The sequence below is a fragment of the Stigmatopora argus genome, chromosome 4, assembly GCF_051989625.1.
Source record: "Stigmatopora argus isolate UIUO_Sarg chromosome 4, RoL_Sarg_1.0, whole genome shotgun sequence".
Taxonomy (NCBI): domain Eukaryota; kingdom Metazoa; phylum Chordata; class Actinopteri; order Syngnathiformes; family Syngnathidae; genus Stigmatopora; species Stigmatopora argus.
This window is the reverse complement of record NC_135390.1, coordinates 17,349,942-17,355,941: the sequence shown is the minus strand read 5'-3', so window position 1 is coordinate 17,355,941 and position 6,000 is coordinate 17,349,942. Positions and strand designations below refer to the sequence as shown.

Sequence of the window (6,000 nt, the reverse complement as noted above, 5' to 3'; positions counted from 1 at the left end):
ATACTCTACAATATAAGGGGTGTCAAACGTGCGGCAGGCAGGCCGGAAGTGGCCCTCTAGGGCGACCAATCTGGCCTGCCGTGGTTTTCTTTCTACTTTGTAACCCATTTATACTGACATTATGGAATCAAATATTCATGAATATTTTTTTTTTGTACTGCTTATCCTCACAAGGGCACACCCACACTTGGGTGCCATTTAGAATGTTCAACCAGCTAGCCTAGCCTAGCATGCATGTTTTTGGGATGTGGAAGGAAACTGGAGTTTTTCACATTGATTGGAATGCAGTAGTACATTTGAAATTGTCCGGGTGTTAAACAGTACATACTGACAAATGACGTGCATTAAACCTGAGAAATGACGTTACTTCAGTTAATTAAAACCGTGCAAAAAGTGTTTAAAATGAGCTTCAATAGGGAAAAATTGATAAAAAATATGAGTAAATATGAGTTATTGTAACCCAAATAACACTAAACACAAAATCCAAAGCTGACGAGTTGAAGTAAACACAAAGAAATCCAGGCAAAAAAACTAATTTTCAACTCATTTCTATCCATTGACGTCTACAGACGTGCAATACATTTGTTCTTATGATCAACATCTCCTAATTCGAAGGGATTGGACGTCTATTGGCGTCAATGCCGCTGAAAAAGGACTTTATTCTTTGGAGTAGAAAACCTGCTGAAAGTCAGGATCGCATTGCTTCGCGTTGGCGCCTTCCTGCGGACACGAATGGTAATGCAGGAGCATCTTGAGAGCAAAACAAACAAGAGGCACATTGAAATGAGCAGCTGTTGTCCGCAATGATGAAAAACAGCGAGAATTTCTAATGATTTGGAATGGCTTTCAAGTGCATGCTCCTATTCTCATTTGGAATCCCACGAGGAAGCAAAAAAAAAAAAACAAACACGTGAGCAAGGAAAGAGGAAGCGAAAAGATTCATTTCTTTTTATATTTTAAATGCAGATTCGGTGCTTATGATAAAAGTTTGCCGGAGTTATGCGAGAACAACATGGAAACTTGGCTACTTTTTTTTCTTAAGGGGCAAAAATGGAAAAACAGTCACTTTAAAAAAAATCAATTTGACTTTTTTTAATATTTGGAATGCCTTTTGTCATATTTTTTTCCTGTTAAGCAATATGATTAAATCATTTTTGCTTTCAAATCATACATTTTTTAGGGTAGTGTTTAGCTTTTAGTGAATACAAAATAAAGCTTCCCACTCAGATTGTAATATATTTGCCGTTAAAACGTTTTATTTTAATCCAATGACAAAACAACTAATGCATATGATCCCAACATAATTGCATTTTTCTTTCTTCTAATGCAGATTTTGAATGGTTTTCCTTAATATCGCACACAGGACACTCTTTTTCCTGACTTGGCCGAGAGTTAATTTCATCCAAAATACATATTTCCTAACTAAAGTGACGTTTAAAGACGTCTAATGACATTTGGCATTATTATTTTCCTCTATACACGCGTTAAACTCTTATTTTTTTCTCTCCTCTGGCGCTCGTTGGAAACACCTGCAAACTGTCAATCATCCGCGCACGCGCACGCCTGACGTCGACACGTGAAACATTAATTTAATATGCGGTTTCACACTTTAAAGATCGCCATAATGAGCTCCATTGTAAATGAGTAAAAGAGCTATAGGAGGACACGCACGCGCTTTTCTTTTACCACGTGAAACCTTCGCGTGCCATCGCCCGTCAAGTAAATATGATAATCGAATTTTTCAAATTTAACATTTCAACGCGCAGCTGTTTTAGACTCGGAGTTGAACTAGTTCGGGTTTGTTGCCACCCTTTGATTCTCGCGTCTTAAAAGTCCCCAGCCGGATTCCATTTTGCTTTATTAAATCATTTTTTATAATCCGATTTATGCCATTTCCGCGTCATGTTAGGATGGAATGTCTACTTTCCGCGCGTTCGTAAACGTAGCGCGTTCTTCGTTGTCTGGACGTCCTTTTGCGGCGGTTTTGCGAGCATTTGGGGGGCTTGGGGGTGTTTGGGGGGGGGCTATTTGATGCTTGTTGTTGCATGTGCGTCACCGCAAAGTGGGGCAAGCCGCTGTACAGCTGGCGAATGATCGATTTGCGGCGATTGGGGGGCTGCGGGGGGCGGTGCTCTGGTGGTATACCTGCCGCCGCCCCTCGCGTGCCACCACTCGCCTCTCCTCCTTCCTCGCATCCTCACCCTCCGCTGCATCCCCGAACTTGAAAAAAAAAGACCCCCAAAAAGGCATCGGTAGTACTTTGCTCGCTTCTTTTTGCGTCTTTTTGCGTCTTTTTTACGCCACTGTGGAACTTTTGATGGCAAACGAGAAGTCGAGCCGCTGCTGACTTGACAGGTACGTTCAGCTTTCACTTTTTAATTTTTTTTTAAATTTTTTTATTTGCCTAATTCATATTTTTTTGGGGGTGCTGAAGTCATAAGAAGCGCTTCTTTCAAGGATGTCGCACAGGAGGGAAAAAGAAAAAAAAAGACCTTGGTTTTCACTTAAAAAAACCCACACGGAAGCAAAGTGGCTTCTTCTGCCGCTGGACTTGAATATTTCATAAAGAGAGAAAATTGGAATTAAAAAGTTAAGAGCACGCGGGCTTTTAATGGGAAATGTAAACGCCGGCTTTTATTTAGCACGCTTTCGTGTTTTAGTTGAGTGAATATGAGGGGAAAAAAGAAGGCAACTAAGGAGAGCTCACACACAGAGACACACACACACACACACACACTTGTTTGATTATTAAAAGATATGTATTTAAGATTTTATTTTTTTTGTGTATACGTGATGAATGGCATTTTTAATGACACTTTTACAACTTGCTCTATGGAAGATTTTCATATTTTGTCAATAGACGGAGCTCTTATAAAGTCAAGATTTGCTCAAAGTTGAGAAAATAGGAGAAGGTTTTGATATTAAATCATATTTAATGGACATGAGGTGTTCCTATTGCAGCAATTTGGAGTAAAATGTCAGGTAGATTGTTACTTAAGTGACCCATTTGGATGCATTTGATTTATGAAAAAAATGAATATTTGTCAATTTTGAAAGCTTCAGGGCGGGTGAGATTTATGGTCATAAACATAATGCACAAATGATTATCTTTCGGTGACATTGACGGCAATAAACTTTCATCGACGATGATAAAGAATCACTGTATTTTAAGTTTCTCATTTTTAAATAGAAATAAAAGATTGTATCCAAATATAAATATATTAAAAAAGAGATTAGTTCTTTAAAATACACACAACACCATAAGAAATGAGAAAATATTTGATATTGTAATGCTAAAAAACACAAGGTAAAAAAAAATTCTAATAAAAAATATATTTGCATTTTTTCCCTTTTGTTTTTCATTTTAAATAAGTACATTTTTGTTTTAAAAAAAGTTGAAAAGTCAAAGTTTTAAACAGCATTTGAATTTAAAAAACAATTTTATGAAGCGGCTAAAAAAATTGATTTGGACGTTTTCAACATCTGAATCATCTATGAAAATATTTGATTAATATGATCATATATACCGTTTTAAAAATATATGTCCAAAATTCTCTCCCCTGCCATTCGCTGCCAGCCTCTCACACTCAAAATGGATTGGACGACAGTGGCAGCACATTAATTAAAAATCATTTTGACTCCTAATAAACACATAATATGCAATATAAACCCATTTTAGCATGCACGTTCATGCTTAAATGCACATGTAAAACGATACAGCACACAGAACTTAATAAAAAAAAGCAAGATGAATATTTTTGCGTTACATAAACACACTGAGGAAAAAAAATCATATCCCAATGATATTTAACATGATTTAACTTCACCCATGATCCATTTTTCGGTGTAGAATGGCATTCTTTGGCGAGTTTACATTAAAATCAGCAACCACACCTGTCACGAAATGTCGTTAATTGCTCATATTCGCGAGTATATCGTGTCACGGTATCTCAAACGCATATTTCTTCCTTTTTCTATTTTGGACATTCTATTATATTTAACTTTTCTGTATTTTTTTGAGTCTTTTAAGACCCTTTTTGAATGAGTGAAATGTAATTGCAGTTGTAAAAGGGACAAATATTCTTTAAGTAGTTGTCATTGCTGTTATTCATCCTCATATTTAGACAGAAAAAAAAATGAAGCCTGAAAAGGAAAAATGATAGGAACGAGAAAGGTGACAAACGCAAGCGTTCGATTCTTCTTTTTTTTTTTTTTACCTCTGACGGGAAATAAAAAAATATATGTGTAAACGCGCAGATGAAACATTCCCCACTTTTGTGGCCTCAAATCCAAAATGTCCAATTGAATAACCTCCCATTTACACAAAGCACAGCAAATTCATTTGATGAAAAAAGCTTCCGCTTTCTTTTTACGGAAACGGATGCGCGGGTTTGTGTTTCATAAAATGACGCCTACCACTTTCTTCTCCGCTGGGTAGTGTCATGCTAGTTTAGTTTTTTGACCCCGCGGGGCCAATTAGTCGCGAGGCGGTGTCGTTTATTTTTTATTTTTTGTGTGTCTGTGTCATTGTCTGCGCTGAAACAAAAGCTGGCGTTCAAATAGCTTCAAACGTCGACAATCGGGGAAAAATAGAAAGCTCTGGAGGATATTTTGACCTTTGACCTTTGCCACTTAACTTCTGACCCCCATGTAGCTGGACTGATTGTGTTAATTGATCGGAGTCGGTTCCCGTTAAAGATTTGAGGAGCGGGAGTTGTTGTCTTCATACCTGTCAATCTCGGCCAATTGCTCCCCTTATTAATGATTGCAATTCCCCTTATTAAGCGATTAAAAATCAAACAAAAAACCTACAATTGCAACATGGCACATATTTACTCACATTGGGAACACATTTTCTGAACCGCTTCATCCTCACCAGGGTCACGATGGGTGCTAGAGCCTATCCCAGCTGACTTCGGGCCAGAGGCGGGCAACACCCTGAATCGGTGGCCAGCCAATCGTAGGGCACAAGGAGACAAACAACCGTTCACGCTTACACTCATACCTAGAGGCAATTTAGAGTGTCCAATCAGCCTGCCATGCATGTCTTTGGAATGTGGGAGGAAACCGGAGTACCCGGAGAAAACCCACGCAAACTCTACACACCTGGATTTGAACCCAGGTCCCCCACTGTGAGGCCGACGCGCTAACCACTCATCCACCGAGCCGTAGGGCACACTTAGAAGTCTAAAAATGTTCTCCAAAGTGGACGGGTTGACCAATTATTATGCACTAAATCTAAGATTGTGTAGATGTCACTGTATGAATCTGTCCTATTGCCTTGTCATGATTAACCCTTTGGTTGCCCCATTTATGTGGCCCGAAAAAATGGCATTTTACTCGATTTCCTAATTTTGCTAAATTTTATGATATACATGTCAACCTCGGCCAATTGCATACCTGTCAACCTCTGCCAATAACTGCCCTTATAAATGATTATGATTCCCCTTACAAACCCCCAAAAAACCTTACAAACACCGTACGACTGAGTCGTACGGTGTTTGTACGGTTTTTTGGGGGTTTGTAAGGGGAATCATAATCATTTATAAGGGCAGTTATCGGCAGAGGTTGACAGGTATGCAATTGCTCCCCTTATTATTGATTCCAATTCCCTTTATTAAGTGATAAAAAAATGTACAAATGCAACGCGGTACATATTTAATCACATAGGGCGCACTTAAAAGTTATTTTTTTTCTCCAAAGTGGACGGGGTGCCCAATCAGTTGGTGCACTAAATTCAAGATTGTGTAAATGTCGCTGTATGACGCAGACAGCTTGACTGTCTGGGTACATTGCTTGCTGGCACGCTATATTTAGATGGTTAAAAAGCGGAATACACATGTGCATATATATCATGCTTAAAGCATGACAATATTAGCAGTCGACAACGACGTTTTCGTCTGCTACCAGTGACCGAGACCATCCGGATTAGAGCCGAAATGGGTAAAACGACAAAGAAAACGTACTTGAAAAAAATCCTGTACAAAGTTTTTATACGGC

At 38.6% G+C, this 6,000-nt stretch overlaps 1 protein-coding gene across 1 annotated transcript in view; it reads left to right on the top strand.

The window, feature by feature from the left end:
• Positions 1–2,154: 2,154 nt before the first annotated feature.
• The window catches only part of satb1b (SATB homeobox 1b), a 79,962-nt gene continuing 76,116 nt past the window's right edge, over positions 2,155–6,000 (top strand). The window contains exon 1 of the mRNA XM_077598257.1: positions 2,155–2,355. The gene's annotated coding sequence lies outside the window, so the exon portion shown is untranslated. The remainder of the gene's footprint in view (positions 2,356–6,000) is intronic.